This window comes from Canis lupus, chromosome 13, assembly GCF_048164855.1.
Source record: "Canis lupus baileyi chromosome 13, mCanLup2.hap1, whole genome shotgun sequence".
NCBI classification, from domain to species: Eukaryota; Metazoa; Chordata; class Mammalia; order Carnivora; family Canidae; genus Canis; species Canis lupus.
In genome coordinates this window covers 38217263-38238911 of record NC_132850.1, presented here as the reverse complement: position 1 = coordinate 38238911, position 21649 = coordinate 38217263, and the positions used below count along the sequence as shown (strand labels likewise).

General features: G+C 42.0%; 1 long non-coding RNA gene across 21 annotated transcripts in view; it reads left to right on the top strand.

Moving 5' to 3' along the window:
* LOC140602922 (uncharacterized) overlaps nt 1–21649 on the top strand; it is an 86776-nt gene that overhangs the window by 19917 nt on the left and 45210 nt on the right. For 17 of the 21 annotated variants that reach the window (XR_012005925.1, XR_012005926.1, XR_012005924.1 and 14 more), the window contains one exon: nt 18940–19048. This is a non-coding gene — a long non-coding RNA (uncharacterized lncRNA). Of the gene's footprint in view, nt 1–8329; nt 8472–17040; nt 17354–18939; nt 19049–21649 lie in introns of all 21 variants that reach the window. The other 4 variants (XR_012005921.1, XR_012005919.1, XR_012005922.1 and 1 more) reach the window with 4 other exon arrangements.

The following is a 21649-nucleotide window of genomic DNA, read 5'->3' as shown; positions in this document are numbered from 1 at the left end:
CAGAACTTCAGCACCCACCTGGACATACCCTAGCCTCAAGAAATTGTTCAAGCGCTAGCCCATGATGACTTGTCCTAGAAAACAGCCATATGATTAAGACTCTACCCTCCTCCATAATTAAAGCATTTGGCTTCTAAGGAAAAAAGACAGAATAGGAAGTAGATACTGATCGCAGGGGGTAGATAGGTCAGTGGGAACACAGTATACAAACATTGGGACTCTTTGGGCAGACAGACTGAGGGACTACACTATTAAAACAATGTTTACCGGGATGCCTGGGCATCTGCCTTGGCCCAGGGCATGATCCCAGGATCCAGGATTGACTCTCACATCAGGCTCCCCGCAGGGAGTCTGCTTCTCCCTCTGCCTGTGTTTCTGCCTCTCTCTCTTGCTGTGTCTCTCATGAATAAATAAATAAAAATCTTAAAAATAAATAAATAAAACAATGTTTACCATCTATATACACAGTGATGAGCAGTTTCCAAAAATAAATCATATTGTAGTTGCATCATGCAACTATGTGATGCATATTGAACCCATAGGTGAGCCACCTGTGCCAGCTAGGCAAAATGAATTATAAGGAAAGAAATTAGCAATTTGCACAGTACAAGCACCCCTGCCCTGCCTTTCCCTCCATGAGCATCAGCCTCCACAGGAGCATGATGTGGGATGCCCACCCAGATCTGCTGGTCCCTCGTTTCCAGGTGTCCAAGGGCCCCAAATAGTGTTAGAGTCTTCCTCTAACATTGAGTATGAGTCTATTTAAAGCTCCATGTTTACATACAACGTGGAGCCTAAACAGAAACCAACTTCCTGGTCTTGTACTGATGATAACTCGATTCTTGCCTTTTGTGCTGAGTCTTTAACCTGAAACTCTCGGTTTATATATAAATGCTGAAAGAATATGGCAATGAAAACTCACGTATCCAGCATCTACAGTGAGTGTTCACATTATGCCACATTTGCTTCCTCATTCAATCTCTCCATTTCTACTTCCTTATTTTGATAGAATCATTACAAAGTTAAAGACATCACATCACTCATTCCTAATACTTCAAAATGCAGCTCCTGAAATAAGGACATACTCTTAATAACCATGATACCATCATCACACCTTTTGAAAGTAAGTGTAAATCCCTATATGACCCATGTGATCCATATTCACATTTCCCCAATTGTCTCTAGCATATCTTTTGGTTTTTCAAATCAAATCTAATCAAGTTTCATATACTGCATTTAATTGATATGTCTCTTTCTTCTTCTTTTTTTTTCTTCCCATGATATTGACTGTTGAAGAGACCAGGCTCAATTTCCGACAGAATATCCCACATGCTGAATTTATCTGATCGTCTCTTAACACGAACTAATTTGTTCTGTTGTCCCTTGACTTTCCTGTAACCAGGAGATTAGATCTATATACTTGATTGGCTGCAAGAATACTTCCTAGGTGATTCTAAATACTGAGTTTGGAATATAATCTCATAAAATGCAACTTCACCATGTTACTATATTAGTGCATCCCCAACAGAACCCTGAAATTTCTACCCAGAAATTTTTATCTTTACAGATAAAAATACTAAGGCTGGCATGACTAAATGACTTGCCTAAGGTCGCACAGCAATGAAATAATTTAGATCACAAAGAATTGAAATAACATGACTCAAGGCTTGTTTTAATGAGTCTTAGTTAAGATGGGTATTTTCCCGAAGCTTGAAAGAGAACATATTGGAAGAAACAGATCAATATTACTTTATTAAGACATAATTCAGATGGAAATACAACTGAATTCAAAAAATAGATTCATAAGCAATAAATTTATACAATAAGGATATCACACTACTATAGGGTGATGGTGTGTCAAAGTACTTGTAGGTCAGTTGAGCTCAGTAGACACAGAGCCCTGAGAGTCATCCATGACAGCACCCTCTCTCTAATGCCGATGTGTGTGAACCAGACTAATGCCATCTTGAATAAAACTGCTATGGTGAACATTCTGTGATCTGAAGCCTTCTTGGGCCCACCCCCCTACCTCCCACATTTTTTTGGTGGTGTTGTTTAACCTTACATATACCCCCCAGGGCATAACAAATTTGATCTGCTTTGGAGATATAACTGATTCTCAAACATTTCCTCCTGGGTAGCTTCCTAGCACATACTCTGTAGCCCCTAGGACTATAAAGGCAGGTCTTATGGGAGATAGGGTTGTGGAGATCTCCTCACCTTGTGATGACTCAAGACACGCTGCTCTCTCTAAGTCCCCTTAATAAACCATTTCTTGTTAAGTGGACATGGTCTTTTTCTTCTGTTTTATAGTTTCTTTGACCTTTGGGGTCGTTTTGCATATAGCTCTCTTTCATGGAATACCAGGTCTAAACCTGGATGATTCTATCTCCAAAAACAGATCTGAAGTCAATCCTCTTTTCTCCATAGCCCCTGTCACCACCCTCATCCAAACATGCATCCTCACCCGGGGATAATCAAGGCATCTCTTACATCTTTTCCTTCTACTCTCGGTTCCCTTCCACAGTTCTCCACAAGACGTACAAAAGCAATCTTTTTTCTAAGTAGTAAAAATAAACATGTTACCCTTATCCTTAGGCCTGAATACAGCTTTAAATTCCTTGACTGCCTCTCACCGATCTCACCAAAAAGTTCACAAGTGTTAATATAGCTAACAAGGCTCAGCATGGTCTGTTCTATCTCAATCAATTTTATGCCCTTTTATTGCACCATCTTTTGCTCAAATGACTGACCTTTGGGGGGAAAATGCCTAATGCTCTTTGTTGACTTTGGACAACCGTTCAACTTGTTCTCTCTGCCTGGGATTTTTCATTCCATCAGGTCCTCCACCACAGCTCCATCTACCCAGCAATTTCCTAGGTCTTTTCAGTTCTCCGGTCAAAGGTCTCTACCTCAGGGAGGAAATCTTTCCAGACTTTGCAGACCCCTCTGAGACCTCTGTGGCCCAATCATCATACGTGTGCTCTACTTTCACAGGCCTTACCATTGTCAGTGATGTGAATTTAGCTTTGTTATTACCTTCACCAGACTGAAAGCTCCACAAAAATTGAAACTATGTGATTCAACTCACCCACTTTATTCCAAGAAGGGGCTAATAAGTTGCTGTTGAATGGATGCTGTCCTTGGAAAACCAATGGAGCTTTCACCCTAAATGCTCAAGTTTGGGTGGCGCACTGGTTTAGTGATGCCTGCAGCCTGGGGTGTGATCCTGGAGACCCAGGATCGAGTCCCATGTCGGGCTCCCTGCATGGAGCTTGCTTCTTCCTCTGCCTGTGTCTCTGCCTCTCTCTCTCTCTGTGTGTCTCTTATGAATAAATAAATAAAATATTTAAAAAATAAAAAAATAAATGCTCAAGTTTGGCCACAGAAAAACGAAACCGGTGAAGGATGCAGAGGCCATGCTTGGAAGCCTGGGCCACAGCATGGTAGGACACAGCCATCATGGAGGCCTTTACACTGCAGGACACATGCAACATGAGCAAGGAGTCTAGAACTAAGAAAATACCATAAAACCCTCAAAATCCCGAAAATATTACAATCCTTCAATAAGTATTCCAAAACTTCACCACATCTTGATGGGTAAAGATGAAATAAGTGATTAGCAGTGAGCTCCATCAATCCAGCATCCTTTCCCATCTCAAACATCTCTGCCTGAACATATTTCCTCTGATCCCAGAGGATAAGGTACCCTCACTCCTTGTTCAGGGCCAGCCTCTCATCCTGTGCTCCAAATCCTATTCTCTTCTATGTCCCTCAACTTCTCCCCAAACTGTACTCCTTTTCTTACGTCTTCGACCTCTTCTTCTCCCTTTAGTTTCCTTCCCCTCTGAGCACACTCAACCGTCTGCCTTCTGAACTATCAAATGCACCATTGACCCTGCCTCCTTCTCTAGCTGTGACCCTCTCTGCTGAAGGAGGAGTTGACACTCACTGTCTCCGCTTCCTCACCTTCCATTCTTCCCAGGGTTTTGGTGGCTGCCCCTGCTGTTTCATTAGAAACGCTTCCGTCAAGTTCACCAATGAGCTCCATGTCCTAGAAACATTAAAGGGCACTTTTTACCATCCTACTAAGCTGCTCTGCTGTACCTGGCAACAGAGACAGCTCTGTGCTGTTAGAAATTCTTTCTTTCTTCCATCCTTTTGCCATGGTCTCTCCTGGCTCCCTTGTGCCACATGCCTCAGTCTCCTAGAATGTGTCATTGTCAGATCGGGCTTATGGCACTCCCTGGGGTGCAAGTAGTGACTTTTACTCTCTTCAACAACCACCACAGATATGCTAATAGCTTCCAAGCTGGTACCTCTCCAGAAGTTTTGATGGCTCCCCTCTTAAAAGTCTCCGAGGCATTTAAAAATTAACATGCCCCAAGCTGAACTCACCTTCTGCCCCCCTCTCTGTCCTAATTCTCCTTTGAATTCCCTCACGTTGGGTCCTTGTTACCACACCACACAACTGATATAAACTACCTATTTAATAGTATTGTTCACTGAAAATTGAACTGGAGGAGGAGAGTAATACAGGGTGCAAAATGGAATGCAAATATGGAAAGCCCTAGAATTTGTTGAGGCTCTGGATGGGTAGTATTCATGGATGATCTCATTGAATCCTCACAGCTCTACAAAGGTATAATTATCCTCTATTTTCCATATGACGAAGCCAATGCTTAGAGAAGTTAAGGTGCAGGCCAAGGTCACCAGCCAGTAAGTGACAGAGCGGAATTTAAATCCAGCCCTGTCTCCTTAAACGCCCTTGAGCATTCCACTTATGTACTGGCACCTAATTATAAACTGAAACCTTGTGCCCTGCTGTCTGCATGGTGCCCACTGCCCTCTCCTTCACAATGCTGCCCACATAGTCCCAAGGCACCCATCTCTTTGTGAGTTGGGAAGAGATGCAGCATTTTCATCTTATTTGGTTTGAAGGATCAGTGTGTGGTCTGTAAAACAGAAAGTTCCTCTCAAAAGGGAAAGATTGGAAAGCTTCCTGACCTGCCCTGAGTAGCTGAGGGGAAAATTTCAATGGTCTGAATCACATCAACAAATAGGACCAGAGACAGTGTGTACTCCAGTTTTCTTCCAGGCAATTTCAAGTTCATTCTGCACATGGGGTAAGCTAGACAGAGAGCAAGAGACAGATGAGAAACCTGAGAGAGGAGAAAGAGAACATATAAAGCTTCCATTTTAAGAATTCCACCCAGGACCTTCCACCTTTTTGAAATTAGTATTAACGATTTCTAATTTGAAAATTATCAAGCTAAAAAGCAAAGGTGGAGAGAAAAGCTGTACTGAGAATTTTGTTTTGCTTTATGTGACCTTAGGCTTATACTTGTTCAATGCAATCCAAATCCACACATGCACACTTTTTTTAATGACGTCCCTACTTTTTCTCATTTTTCAACATGAATTTAAGACATACTTATGTGAGCTATGTCTTAGCATTACTTAGCTTCCAAATAGGATTGTTTCAAAGAGGAAAGTTTCCTAAATATTTAGACTGTTTCCCTGGCATGGGCCCTGCTTCATGGATCTGACATCAACTAAAGAACAGACACAAAAATAAGGAAAAAAAGATAAGTAAGTGAAGGTTATAAACACTTTGAAAGAACAAGTATATAGAAATGGTCTCTCCAGAAAAGGCAAGGTTTATCTGAATGTGGGTTATTTGACTTCATGGAAAATGAACACATGATATTTAACATCAGGCTGAAACTCTCAGTTTGTTTTGTGTCCTAAATGTCACCCTCAATTCCTGTTAATTTGGAGAATGCTAACCCACCCATCCTCAACTCAGGGTCTTGAGCTCTTGATGATCTCCTTTCTCATAACCTCAACCTCTCTTCTCTCCTCAAGCTGCTCTTCTCTCCTTTCTCATAACCTCAACCTTGCATCGGGCCTTCTTGACAGCACTTAATCTTATATTATTCTCTCTCATCTGAAAAACAAGCAAACAAACAAGCACAGCCCATATCGATCTTGAATTATCTCCCCCTTTCTTCTTCAACCAAACATTGAACTCTGTTCACCTCTGTCTCCTTTCTCAACTCCCATTCACTTCTCAATCCATTGAAATCTGGTTACTCCAATAGCTCCCTTCAAGGTCACTGAACATTTCCTTACTCCCATGTTGCCAGATCCTTATGACACTGCCAACCAGAACACTGTTGATCCTGTCTCTTGCAGTATTAGACTTTCTGGTTTGTTTCTATCTTTTGAAACTCTCCTCTCTCTGCTTCTGCAATACCATGCTTTCCCCCCTCATCCTCCCCAGTCTATCTCCACTGCTCATTCTCAGTCACCATTTTCAGGCTATAGGCCTCTGCCTGGATTTAAACACTGCCTACTAGATTCTCTCCAAGGTTCCCATCTCTCCTCACACTACACAATTTACCTGATGGACCTTTCCACCGCCATGGCTTCAGGCACTAGATAAATGTTGCTATCTCCCCAATCTGCAGCTCTCCATCTTGAATGCCGAGTCAGGGGAAGACCTGGGGTTGGATCTGGATGTGCCGTTTCTCAGCTGTCTGGCTTGAGTATGTCACAGACTCTTAATGTTCCATCCTCTAGTCTTAAGATTAGACATAAGAAAACCTCACTTGTAAGGGGGTTATAAGATCTATCTGACTCAGTACCCCCAGCCCTTTCTCAGTCATCTCATCCATAGAGAGGAGCTCTGACCATATTATCTGCTTGGACTGTCCTCCACTTTAAATGCAGTAACTCAATGGTAAAAGTTGAATAAAAAAAAAATACTTGATAGTGCCCTCATTATTCAAGGGATCACTGGCTACTCAAATGAGGCACCAGCCATGTCAAATGTCTAAATAAATCTTATATAAATCCACTCCAGAAGTGGAAAGGATTTCCCATTTTACTGATTTGAAGAGATAAGACAGATCTATGAATTATGCCTGTATCACAACACAAGGTAAGATGAAACCCACTGCAGATGCCAGTCCTTCTCAAGGTGCTTCTAGAATAGAAAGGGCAAGCTTTCCTTTCAAACAGCGCTAAAATAAAGTATGTGCCTTAGAAAGAGATGATGTTGGAGAAGAGGCAGAATAAGAGCTATTAACTATACCCTTGGGTGCACTTTAGTCATATTTTAGGCAGAAATATTCTGAACCAATATTGCCCCAAGAATACCACATGGCTGAGTTTCATTCTGCACTGTCCAGAAGGCATTTGGTCATTCATCTAGAAGCTCGCAGAAATTATTTTCTTGAGTGACTGCTATGTTCCAAGGACTATGATAAATGTTTGGGACGAAGGGGTAAGCAAGACACATATGATCCCCAATTCTCCAGAAGCTTCATTCTGATGGGGAGAGATACAAAGTATACAAGGTAAGACCTGAAGGCTAAGAAGGAGCTACACATGCCCAAAACTAGGAGAGGCACATTCCAGACAGATAGCCAAAGCCAGAGAAGATAAGGAACATAAAAAAGGTGGTGTGCCTGCAGCAGACTGAAAAAAAAGAGAGAGAGAAGGAGGAAATAGGAGGAGAAAAAAAAAAAAAAAAAAAAAAAAGGCAGGCAGGGGCCGGGTCATAAAGTTCTTAGAACTTTAATGAACATGTACTACTTTGTCACATACTTTTCAAGGAGCAGAGAATTCTGTACTGCTTCTATCACCTTCCACCATATTTTTCAGATAGTAGGTCAACAGATTGACATAGTGGACTGTGATCAACATTATTTAATGCCATGATAGAATAACCTAGAATACAAACATCAGAGTGCATTATACAAAGTAAGGATGGATCAGTATTATTTGTGCAAACTTCGTTTCACTTTGTGTGTGCATGCACACATGTGTCTATGTGCACTAGTTTCTCACCCCCAGGACTACTGGGCCTGACATTCTGGGCCTGATGATTCTTTGTTGTGAGGGATAGTCCTGTGCTTTATAAGACATTTCGCAGAGCACCCCTGGCCTCTACCCGCTGCTCCTAGTACCCCTACACCCAGCTGGCTCAACTCCAAAAGTCTGCAGACATTGCCAAATATCTCCTGGTGAGCAAACTCTTCCCCAGTGGAGAACTACTGTATTAGCTGTAAAATGTTCCTGACAATGGATAATGTGCTCTGAACTCTCAAAGCAAACTACAGAATGAGTCTGTATATGCTATATTCCTGCTCCTTCTCCCCTCTGACATCTCCCTTTGTACCCCTCTATTTTCTCCCTTTTAGAGCTAAGGTTTCTTCTGCCTCCCACACCTCTTCTCCACCTCACCCACCATGTCCTTCTGCTCCCACTTCAGGTTCTCCAGCTCTTATTTCTTCCCGCTTACTTCTTCTCCCCCCAAAAGGGACCAAACTCACTCCTTAAATAACATTTTGAAGATGTGTGGATCATCATCTTTGGAGACAATGCCATTGGGACCAGCAGCATCTTGCTTAGGCAGCCTACACCTCTGAACACGCTGCGCTCACGGAATGAGTGCCAAACAGGTGTGTGCTTCTGCATCCAGGACCTCCCCCCACCCTTTTATTTTTCTCCTGGTCTTTCTTTATGTATTCTGGATGTATATTCAGAACCTACAGGATGTGGAAAGAAACCTCATCCTCTGGCAAGGGTTTGGAGGGGAAGGAGTGGGTGTAGTGATCCAGGAGACGTTTCAAAATATATGCTAAACAAAAGGACCGGAGAAACACTGGCAGGGGGTGGGGGGAAGTGGGGAGTGACCTAACAGGTCTCTTGGATTCTTAATTTCTGTACTTCTCGGCTCCGTGGAGCCTCTGTGCTCCCCGCTGTGTGCATCTGCTGTCTGCCTGCACTGGACCTCCCCTGCAGAGGACGTCTCCGGGACTGACACCCGCTCCCCTGCCTGTGAGGCTGCCACATGCCCCTGCTGTGTGCATCCACCATGCCTTTCTCTCTCCTCTCTCCTTTCCTGCTGCTCCTATGTCCCCCGCCCCCCCCGCCCCCGTCTCTATTTCTCTCCTTCTCTCTCCCTCTCTGTGATTCCCCAGTTTGGCTCCCGTTATGTAAGCTGGATCCTTTCTGTTTTCCAGTCTCAGTGCTGGCTTTCCAGTTCTTCCTTCTCCCTGGAATGAAGCTTTCTCCTGCTTTCCCTTTCTTCCCCATAAACACACACAAACACACCCTGACACAGGCTTCCTCACCCTAAATATTCTATAAACCTGCTAGTGGAGCAGAGACCACAATGAATAGTTATTTTTCTTCCAAGAGCTTTTGAAAAATGCAACTCTGTTCAAACTTGCTCATTCTCCCTGTGCTTGCTTGTTTCATCTCTAGCAGAACACAGGTTTCTAGAGAGGACAGCAAGTCATACTTCTGTAGTCCTGGATGCTCAAGGTGGCCAAGCAAATCTTTTTTTCAAAGGAAATATCACGAGCAATTCAGGTGGCATAGCCATCTGAGATTCCAGTTAAACTCTTGAACGTTTATACTTGCCGAGTTTTCCTTCTCTTTCCCCCACCTATTCTGACAAAAGTACCATTAGGCAGACTTCACTCTGTTTCTCTTGCTCATTTGCCTGTAGGAGAATGGGCAGTCTTTCAAATGGGCCATACATACAGCCATTGAACTTCTACATTTGTCCACTAGGACCCACCAGACAATGATTAAACCACGGTGTTTGTGTGTCGATTTTGCAGAACATTTGCACCCATTATTCCCCAAGCAGCTTATAAAAAGCCCAGGAGGGGTGAGAAGAAAAAGGAAAAAACCCAAACCAACTTTAATGACTATTACAAGTGGGTACCCTTAGGGGTTTTTATATACATAATCTTATCTAACTCTCCACAGCAGCCATACAGAGTTGCTACAATGATCCATGTTCATAAAGACAAGGAAATTGGGGCTTTTCCAGCTAGTGCCCAGTGGAGTTAGGTTTATTCACTCATCCAATCGATGGTATTGATTTTGAGGCTTAATGGTGAGCCAGGCACTGTTCTAGGCTCTGAATCCCATTGGACCTCTTTGCTAAAGGAGCAAAAAGTTGCATACAGACACATCCAATCTGCATTATAACCAATAACAAGAGGAGAGAAAACCAAGATCACCCTCATTAGTGTCCAAAGAACCCCAACCAATGATAACATGAAAAGTATAAAGAAATATGTATTGTGGTTACCAAGGATTCTGTCAGAAGTCCATGTTTTGAATTTTCAGCCTTATGCACTAGCTATAGCCTCCTTCATGAAAGAATAACTTTCTAAGTTCAATAAGTCTCAGAGAAGAGAAAGCTTCAAATAGTGACTGGGGCTCAGAGCATGAATGTAAAAGTCAATTGTCTGACCTGCTCAGCTGGGCCACTTGGCCCTCTCATGCACACGCACCTGAGGAGCCATCCTGGGTGGCATCTGGCCCCCAAAGGGCTACACACCGTCTGTAACAACCCTCAGCCCTCCTCTGTGCCTTCCACTTCCCAGTGTTTATGCCCTTCTCTTCTGGTCTGCAAAGAAAAGGAACAAGATAGTTGTCTTTCTAATTTGGGGAAGGAAATGTCCCTCTAGCTAGGGGAGACAGGTGAGTGGAGGATTCCATGTTAAACCACTTCAGAAACCCAGGGGCCATGCATCTGCGCGTCCACCCACTGGGTCCCACAATCAGAAGCACTGCCAAAGGGAGTCAATAGCATTTGGATCCTATAAAGAAGCTACTTATAACTGCTAATGTGGAGCAAGATAATGAAGGGAGGCCAGGAAGTGCTCAGCAAAGTGATAATAGGGAAATTATGACATCTGTGGCCCCGTTTGGTCTCTAGTCAATAAAGCACACAGCCCAATAACTCTCCCATTTCCCCAGAACTGTAGGAAACCGAGCTGGTCCTACTAAAAGGAAAGATTTGGAAAATTACATATAAGAATCCATGTCCCAGCTCAGACTCAAGTCCACCTGCTGTCATCTCCCCTCGCCCCAAAGAGCAGAAGCTCTGACACAATTACAGACCACCGTGTCTCGGCCCTCAGGCTTCCCACATGCACCTGCTTCTGAGGTCCTGTTTTGCAGCATATCTGATGCAATGCAGTATTTTTTTTTCCTTTAAGACCTAACATAAAGGAAGAGGGTTGCTCTCTTTAAAATCATATTGCAGATGCTCATCTGAGCTTTTCAAGAGTCTAATGTTTATATCTTCCCTTTCTGACCTAGCCTAAGAATGTGGTGGCAGGAGGAGAGGAGCTTATCTCAGGAGTGAGTTAAATACAGACAACAGAGATATCGTCTTTAGAGAGTACTACAGGGAGAGCCTCATACACTGGAAACAATCTTAGTTTTTCAGTCTTTTGGAACTGAAATAAAAGACTTTTTTTTTCTTTTTCTTTTTCTTTTTTTTTTTTTTAAGAACAGAACTCCAATACAAAGACTTGAGATGTTGGGGTGGAAGGGTGGTGAATAAGCCAATCAATTTAGCATGAACGTGGGACCAACTCTTTGTTAATAAGGATCAAAACATGAGTAATACAGAGTGAGTAGTCATTCACCGTCATGACATCCCTTCAAATGCATCCTGGGAACAAGTTTGCTGCATTAATGAGAATCAGGATTGTTGTCATATAATTTCTAATTTCAGTCATGTCTAAATATGTAGCTAATCAGCTAACAGAATCAAAATATTTCTTCAACTACAACCTGAATTTTATTTTAACCAGCCACCAAAGATGAGAGAACAATTTCATGTTAAGGTGATATGGCTTTAAAATAAAATTCAAATTTTGAATGATCTATCCCACAAATCGACAAAAGGCATCACTTGAAGAGTGACATGAGCTTCAGAAAACAAGTGCACTCACTCTCAGATTCAATATAAATGTAATTCTCCACCGAAACACCATCCAGAAAGCTAATAAGGGGACATCTAGAAGTAAGACTTTATTTTATTGTGCACATGCAAACACACACACCAGGTTTATTTACAAGCTATTCTATCACAGATGCCGGGATATTTTTTATAAACCAAACAAAGAATGTATGGAGAAAGGATTTACTGAGCAGAACACATTTAAAAAAAAATATTACTAAACTAGGAAAAGGAACACAAATATATACAATTCATGCACATCTAATAAAAGCTTGATAGCTAAGAGAATGAAGGAGAAAGCATAAGAAAGAGAGGAAGCAGGAGGATAAGGTATGAAATGTCTGAATCGTCTGAATGACAACAGCCATTTTATCTAAAGTGGCTATTAGGAACAATTTCATAACTGATACACATTTTAGTGGTGCCCTCTCACCCTGCAGAACGATTCCAGAGATTTTTGAGAGAAGCATTCCAATGATGATAAACCTATTTACCCACACAGCTTTCTATTCCAGCTATTACTTATAAAATAGTGACCTCTATGGTCCCCAAATGCTCAGCCTCAGAGGGTGATGGGAAGATGGAAAGCCGAGAGCTGAATTTAGAAGGCAAGTCCTGCATTACAGTGAGCATTGCTCTGTTCAGGGGACCAGAGCTTCAGGAACCAGAGACAATGTTAGCTTAGGAAACAAAGAGGGAAAGTTCAGTTGCAACAGGAGCAGGAGAACAAGAAAGGTGACCATAGAATAGCTCTGAAGTAATCATTTCCTAAGAAAACAGAAGAATGACAGTCAGTCTAATTAGATTCTAGCCAGGTCTACAGACAGCTTATGAAGAATATACAAGGGCAGATCATAGATAACAGATTGATAGCCTGAGGGCTGGATTCAGTCTGCAGATATGTTTTGTCTAGCCTGTATGATTTATTTAGCTCAAAATTTTGCAGATTGGCAATTTGGGCTGGGCTCAGCTGGGTGGTTCTTATGGTTCTGGTTGGGCTTTCTTCTAGTCATCTGCAGGTTGGTAGGGGGTTTTGCTGACCTTGCTGGCCTGTCACATCTCTAGACAAGGACTAACTCAAGTCTGGTCCAGATGGCCTTTCTGGTAGGTACATGGTACATCCTCTGGTAGGCTAGCCTGGGATTGTTCATATGGCAGTTGGGCAGAGTTTCAAGAGAGTGAGAGGGGTACACAAGAACTGGCACCTTGCCACTTCCACAGCATTCTATTTCCAAAGGAATGCACAAGGCCAGTCTGGGATTTAAGGATATATGGATATAGAAATAGGTATCACCTCTTGATAGGAGGGCATGCAAAGGGGAGGTGATCTTGGGAGGCTTGAACAACTGCAGCCATTTCTGCATGCACTCTCCCACATCTGGTAACTAAGCCCAGATCCAAGTTATGGTTGCACTTCCTGGATGACATCACCCACCAAGGTTCCTGGCACTCTTTTTATCCCTCTCTTGTTACAACCAGCCAACCTGACACATTACTTGCTTGTCTTTTATTATCTTCTCATTTTATTACAGCAACAGAAGGGAAGAAAGTGGGCTAATAAATCCTTCTCAGGGTATTAAGGGATCTATCTTTTCAGTAGATCTCTTGTTCTTTTTCCCCTCATAACAACATTTTTCCTTTCATGATCTCTTGTTCTTTTTCCCCTCATAACAACATTTTTCCTTTCATGATCATGTCTCTTGACCCAACTTATTTAAAAATTGCTCATAAATTCTAACATTTAGTAAAAACTGATACCATTTCTAGGTATTGCCCACGAAGATTTATTTAAGGCATCATGGCCTAGGTATAGCATGTAAGAACCCCAAATTCAAAAAGGTATTGCTAAAAAAAAAAAAAAAAAAAAAAGGTATTGCTGATTATCCCTACAATAGCATACAGCTATCTAGTGATAAGGAGCAGAAAGGCTAAGTATATTTCAAAACACTTTTCAAAATCCTTGGACTAGAAAAAGAAATTATTCAGATCATAAGGTTCCTAACCATCCTCTCCTTCTAAGGCTAGTTGTTTCATCAGTGATTCCAGGCAAAGGAAATCATTCCTGCTGTATCTGTGGTCTGGCTGGAATTCCATCGATAATTTAACTCCTTTCTCCTTTGTGTCTCTCACTTCCAAGTGCAGTAATCTCATTCATCTTTTGAATTCAATTCCAAGGCTGTCTGAACCTCCCCAGACTTAGCTCTTTCTCCTATATCCTGTGCCTTGTATCTTCAGTAGACATGCTGCCAATATGCCTACATTTGTAGTTTCTATGTACTGACCTCTCCTCTGTTTACCACCCTGTAAATAGCAATGGTCCTTGTATCCTGCTAATGTCTATAACAATGTCTTTCATATTGTAGAGTCTGAAAGATTTGTCAGAGGAATAAGTGAATACATGATTTCTATCTTAACAACAAGGAACATCTCCAACTTTACACTAATTTACATGGTACTTTTATCAGTTTCAAAATATTGACATGTATATTATCTCATTTTGTCCCTGCCCCTCTGAAACCATGAAGCTTTGATAAGAGGATTATGATCCCATGTGTGAATTATGAAATGAAGGGCTAGGGTAGTTAAATGATTTGTTGAAGGTCATCCAAGTAATGACTGATTAGGCTAAGATAAAAATCCAGATCTCTTTGTTTTTAGTTTCAGTATTGTTTTTGTGGTCATGGACTCAATGATAGCATGCTAATTTAAAAATTAAATATAAGGAGAGCACTTAAAAAGTCAAATGTCATCAGGAGCCCAGAATGCCTCAATTATGGGATATTTCTTGGGCTGGTTCTTCAGGTATTCACATCAGTTAGCAGTGAATATAGTCAAAGACCCTCCCCACACAGCGATTCTCACTGATAGTTAATTTTAATGGACTGGAAATGGAAAGTTGTCAGTTCCCAAACTAGTTTCTTTCTGGCCTCTATTAAGATAACAAAACAATGGAAGCTTGCAAATAGCCCTTGACCTGAAGGGTGGGTTATTGTCATTTCCTTGAAGAAATCAAGGCTTAGAGGTCAAGTAACTTAGCCCAAAATCACACAGAGAACAGTAGAGTCAGTACTTGAACCCAAGTGTCATGGAGAATCCTGTGCTTACCCACCCACTGGCCTTGGGATACTTTCTAATGTTCATCTCCATGAAGATCTCAAGGCAATTCTAGAATCGTCTTCAGGAAATGAGATCATTCTTCTCTGCTTGTTCTCCCCTCACTGCTTCCACTGCCGTCATTGGTGGCTTGATGCCAACATTATTCCCTTGGCCAAGCAAGGCATCTACCTTCAGACAATTCAGTGAGGCAGTCAGAAACACTGTCCTTCCTTGCAATGTGAAGCTAAGTATAAGTGCTTCCTGGGGGTGGTTGTGGAGATTAAATGTGATGGTTTTCATAAATAGTTTGGTGTGATGCCTGGTACAGACCTTCTGACGACTCCTCAGAAGAGCCATCAATCACCGGCTCCCAGGCTGTGGGTGACCATGGGTAACTAAAACTGAGGAAAACAAAACTGCAGATAAAGGTGGGGAGTGGGGGCAGGGGACTTCTGTACTCTACAGTATCTCCAAGTAGGGGCTCAATAGATATATTCTGAAATAAACTAATATTTGCATTAAGAGAACTAAGTGCTTGAGCAGATGTGTCCCCGAGGTGTGAAGATGCTGTAAAGTCAGGGGGTACAGTCTCTCAGTCTTGACACTGGGAGGGGGATACCCTGATGCACAGTAAAGAAGGCATCAAAGGAAGGCCTTAGGATGTCCCAGATGATCAAGGAGGGAAAGGGCATCTCAGGGGTAATTATGGTCTGCAGAGATTCAAAGTACCCATGGATTCCAATTTGGGAAGCCTGTAACATTTTCCTTTACTTAAAAAGGGGTTAGAATTTCCCCTTCTAGAACGAAGTGTCCCTTCCATCAAAAGGAGGCAGCGGGGTGGGGGGGGGAGAGGAGAAAGCTTCCACCTGTCTCACTCGCTGTAGCTATGAGGTCCCACCATTGCTATATGCTCAATGCGTATTAATATGTGCTGAATGAATGAATAAGCCCCTTTTCCCAATTGGACAGGGGCTAGAAAGGAACTGGGAACAGAACCTCTAAATTTAGAACATGTGCCAGAAATAGCTACTTGTAGATAAACAGGGGATGGGGAAGGAGTGATAAGAAAAAAAAACTGGATTCCCTAGCAGCCAGGACCCCCTTTATGCACAATGCTCCTAGAACGTGTTTTTCTCCCAAGCACCTCTCTCAGTCCAAGGTAGCCAACTTTCTTTACCTTCCTCATTCTAACCTATTCGCTTCTAATGATTTTTTTTTTAAATCTTATACACTGAAGGGCACAAACAGTGGGGGTGGGGGTACATTCTACATTCTCCAAAGCACACTCTACCCCCACCTAAGCCATTTGTATCAGCCCCAGGTGGACCCTTCACTTTTAAATGCAGAGGAGGAAAACAAAGGCACTCTGAAATGCTGATCCTAAATCTTTGAGCCCTCAGAGGACTGAAGAGAGACACATCTACATTTCAAAGGAAACCAGACTCGGATTCCTCGATTATCTGAGTATCTGTAGGAAGATCTCGGGGTTAAGAATGTTTGGACAGTCTGGATCACCCGGAGAACAAGTTCAGTCCACAGAAAGAATGGGAGACGGTCAAGAAAAATTGAGGAAATATGGAAAGTAGCCCAGCAGCCTCTGTGCTTATGTTTGTGGACCCCTAGTGGTTACAGAAACCAAAATGGAAACCACCTGTCTAGTGAGATTGTTTTAGGCGCCAGCCTGGGCAGGTAACGATGCCAGGGGAAATGCAGCCCGCTCTCCAGTCAATGCGTGCCATGGCTCCTAGGCCCTCAGTGAGTACACCCAGGACAGATAGACAACCAGGCTGGCTGTGAAGGTTGAGGCTTCACGGGTAGCCCCGGGCCACCCTGAGGCCTCTCTTATTATCAGGGATTAAACTTCTGCCTCCTGGAAGACAGACGGCTCCACACAGAAATTAAATTCAGTCATAGAGGAATAAACGCTGTCAGTACACTGGAAATCTTGCAGTGAGATTCCTACCTCCCTAACCCAACAGCCAGAGTCGGTTAGACTATAGGACTAGTCCTCTTTCCAACTTAATATTCTGTCGCTGAAAACTGTCACTTTTGAAATGTTTGTTTGGAGTCTCCTTAACATCTCCATTTGCTCTGCTAAATGATATTGCCCTTCAGCTTGTAATCTATGTCATTGGAGATATTTGTTTAATATGCAGGTTCCTGCCTTAGGGATCAGCTTCATCAAGCCCAAATCCAGGAGCAACCTCATGAGGCCCTGATCTCTTCTCTCTAAACTCTGCCCTCAGAGTGGGTGCTTCACAGCTCAGTTCCTAAGCCTTCTCCTATTATCTCACAGGTGATCGTTTTTGTTGTTCTAGCTGGAGTTTTACTTCCTCAAGAGCAGGAACAACGTGTAAACATTTTTAACCCAGGAAAGAGAAAAAGAAATAAGCATATTATATATCAACCACTGTGCTGGGAGGGTTCCCACATATGCTCTCATTCCAATTCTGACAAAAGCTTTTCAAGGTAATATGTCAAAGCATAATTTTCTGAATGTTAAAAACAATTTTTATACAAATATACAGTGAGAATGTGTCGAATTTTACTTAGCTCGTTATTAAGGAAAACTAGCAGGATGGCAAACCAGTTCACAAGGATGATGAGAAGCAAGAACTGTAGGAGGCAGGAGAGGGGAGAAAGGAGTAGGGGAAGAAAGAAAAACAAATAGTGAGAAAGTGTTACTTAGTTGCAAAACTAGTTAATGTCCTATAAGACAATACAACCGTCACTTTGGGGGCTATCTTCTCTATTGGACAGAGATGTAGGTCATCATATTTCACCACTTGTACAGAATTGGAAAATATCTAAACCCTCATCCACCGTGCAAATTTGTTATCCTAACTAGACAGATGTCCTTCCAGGTGTACTTTCTAGAAAATGTTCTTAACATGGCATTAAAAAATGACTTTATGTCCTTTCTTGTCCATAAAGAAGACTTTATGTCTTCTTCCTTTGATTCCCTGTTTTGGAAGTTTTTCTTAACAATAAATATAACTTATCCCCATTCTATAGATACAGAAACCAAGGTTCAATGTTAGTGAAGTTCCTTGCCTGAGACCCCAAATAAGGAGAAGAACCACGTATCAGTGCTAAAATTTGTCTAACTCCAGAGTCCAAACTTCTACTGTATTTCTATACCATTAGATACATAAAAGGTATTCAACAAACTTTCTAAATTGACTGACATAAGAGTAGCATCCAAAGGGTTAATATATCTTAGCCAAGTAATCTAGCGTAGTTGATACCTGTCCCAAAGTGCTTAAATTACCCACTGGAAAAGCTTACACACAGAGAAAGGGTAATCTCAGTGATGGTCCTTCAATTCCAAGTCAAATCCTATATTTATGTCAACGAGGCAATCAACCATCTTGATGATCTCCCTATCATAAGCAGGATTGTCTTAGATATTGCACATGTAACCTCTCTAACTTTGTGGCATTTGCCTTTAGATGGCCATTCAACAGATATTTTTTTTAAAGATTTATTTATTTATGATAGACATAGAGAGTGAGAGGCAGAGACACAGGAGGAGGGAGAAGCAGGCTCCATGCCAGGAGCTCGATGTGGAACTCGATCCCGGGACTCCAGGATTGCGCCCTGGGCCAAAGGCAGGTGCTAAACCGCTGAGCCACCCAGGGATCCCCAACAGATATTTTTTTTTATCACCTAATGGATACCAGGAACCCTAGTCCCACCAATAGCACAATTCACGTTAAGATACTTGAAAGGAGCATTTAAAAAAAAAATTATTTGATTTTACTTTGTGAGTTATAAGATTTTATTTCAGATCAGAAATAAGGACCTGATGGTAAGCAATGATGCCACGTGTTAAAGACTGAGAACCTTCTTGGTAGTTAGGAAATCACGTGGACTTTCTCTTTTAATTGTAGCAATCTCCTATTCTATTGAGGAGTGCCTTCAAAGGTGATATCTGGTAACTTGGAATGAAAGAGAAACAATATCATTTTTCTTTTCAGGACAGACACAATGCATTTTCATTTGGGAAGAGCCAAATAATAGTTGCAGTAAATCATGCCACTTTCCTTTCCTAGATAACTTCAAGAAGTCCATTATTTTCTTCTTACTGAACAAGAACTAATTCCTCTGCGGATTTGTGTGGCTGTAGTACTGCTTCTGGACAGCAGAGGTCACTATTAACAGGTACACTGGATTACCACATTTTAATAAATGCAAAAGAGCTAGAGGAAGAAGTGGTTTTACCTAAACTGTCTACTCTGTGGTCGTTGTACAAAGGACCAACAACAAAAACTGAAATAAAAAAATCCTCATCTTTTCCTGATAATACAGCCACCAAAATCAGAATCATATTTTCCAAGAGCCACCTACCTTGTCATTGATTTAGAAGTCCCCCATTAACCAGATAAGGTAGCCAAGAAAAGTCTGGTGTCTGAGGTTCCCCACCTTTTGTTTGACCAACGCTGGTAATAAAATGTTCAAATCATAAATAAGAGATCAACTCAAGGGTACTAAATTCTAAGCCTCTCTTAACATCTAAAGATTAAAATGTTAAGTGTCCAGGACCTAGGCTAGCTGTTCTCAAGCTTTGTTCTGCATTAAAATCACCTGGAGGTTCTCTTTAAACCGTAGATTGCATGTCCCCTCCTCAAAGTCTCTGATGCAGTAAGTCTGAAGTGGGACCCAATAATCCCAATAATTTGCAGTTCTGATTCTCAGGTGCTTCTATAGCTGCTAGTTTAAGGACCCTACTCTGAGAACCACTGGTCTCTACTCAAACTTGAATCATACAACCAACACAACAACATGGCCCCCTGTGGGTAGGGGAGGTGGGGAGAGCTTTATTTTAGAGCTCAATAAACCACATTCTGGGTAACTGGAACTTAATCTAATAATGTTATTCTGCTGATATTTTAATCACATCCCATGTCATCCCATTATTTTTCTTCTGCCCTTATCTTCCTATTATTAAATGTTTTACTGGTTATGTCACCACTTCCTATCAATCTGTCCAGCACCTCAATGTTTGTGCTGAATTCTTCATTTCAAGTTAACCAGCTTTAAAACAGAGTTAAATTTCCTGGAACACTGAATTTAGAGCAATGGACAAAAATCATAGAGACAAAGGGAGTAAGTCAAGCAGTGATCCAACGAAGAAGGGTTTCATGGAGAACAGCAAGAAAAGGCCTCATGAACTCATATTTTCTAACATGGAACAAAGATCCCTCTGCTCCGGCCTATCCTTTTGCTCAACCATTAGCAGGCAGGTCGGGTCTTGACTGGGCATTAAAGAGGATGCCATAATGTGACATAAACCTCCATGCTAATAGAGAGACCCATCAGCAGTAAAAATATAGAGTGAATATAATGCAAAAGCCATAGCAAAATATCACTGACTCATGCATTCGTCTCTCAATCTCCTGAAAATATATATTAGTGCCTTTATAGTTACATTCATCGGGTCAGACTGAGCTAGGTGAATAGCCACCATACAAGAAGAGGGTCTTTCAGCGCCCTCATGAAAGAATTCACCTCATTTCTCAGGGCTATGAGTGAATGAAAATAAGAAATTACAATGGAAATCACACTGCAATCTTCACTCGAGGCTAGGTTACAATGAAGACTCTAATAATACATAATAAATATGCAGCAAACCATGCCCGTTAAAGGAGACGCTCCTGCTACTGGCACACAGTACACATCCATCACGGCTCGTTCAATAGGCCAACTGCTCCCCGTTGCAGGAGTAAGGCTACTCGCCAGGAATGACAGGCACAAGAATTTCCTGTGCCTGCTGAAAAAGGGAAGCAAAAGCGCCTTTCATGATACAGGCCCATATACACTTGCTTTGTATGCAGAACGGTCCTGTTCTACCACTGTCACCCTTGGCTTTTTGAAATGAATATTTATAGAGAAGCTTTTGGAACAACTTCATTTTAGACCCAGGCTGCAATCAAATAGGTTAGGTTTGCAGGGCCAACGACTGCAGAATGTTAGGGTGTCCAGGGCAATGGTGACAGAGAGGCAAGACGAATTCTAACCATCTTTTCAATGCAGTACTTTAAAATAATATTTTATTAATTCAGGCCACATACAGATTTCTTGAGGCAGAGGGAATTTGCATTTTAACTAATTCACTTTGTGATAAAGATCAGAAATTGAAGAGTGTGCCTCCATTAGTGATGAAAAAGCCTAGAGAAATTCCTGTCCACTGGATTTTGGGGTGGCACAGCACCTCAGGTCTGGGATTGTCATGTACTGTCAGCAGCACACTGTGAAGCACACAACATATGGCATCCTCAAGGATGCCCTAACCATTTTTTTTTAATTTATTTTATTTATTTATGATAGTCACATATAGAGAGAGAGAGGCAGAGACATAGGCAGAGGGAGAAGCAGGCTCCATGCACCAGGAGCCTGACGTGGGATTCGATCCCGGGTCTCCAGGATCGCGCCCTGGGCCAAAGGCAGGCGCCAAACCGCTGTGCCACCCAGGGATCCCACCTAACCATTTTTTTTAACGTGTGAGTCAGTCACCCTAGCTCTTCTGTGGGATAATTCAAACAGCTGATCCCAACCAACTTGAAGGTGGGAAAAGCTCTTTGTCTTACTTTCGATTTCTATCACACCGGCCTGTGTAGGGTTGCAGCATTTTGTCTGTGGCTAATTTAATAGTACCTAGCTAATTGGCCTCACTACATCTGAAATCAAGAAGGGAACAATTTGTTCTGTCCACATCAGAACCAAACAGGCCAAGTTATACTTTTATGTAACCCTAAATTAACT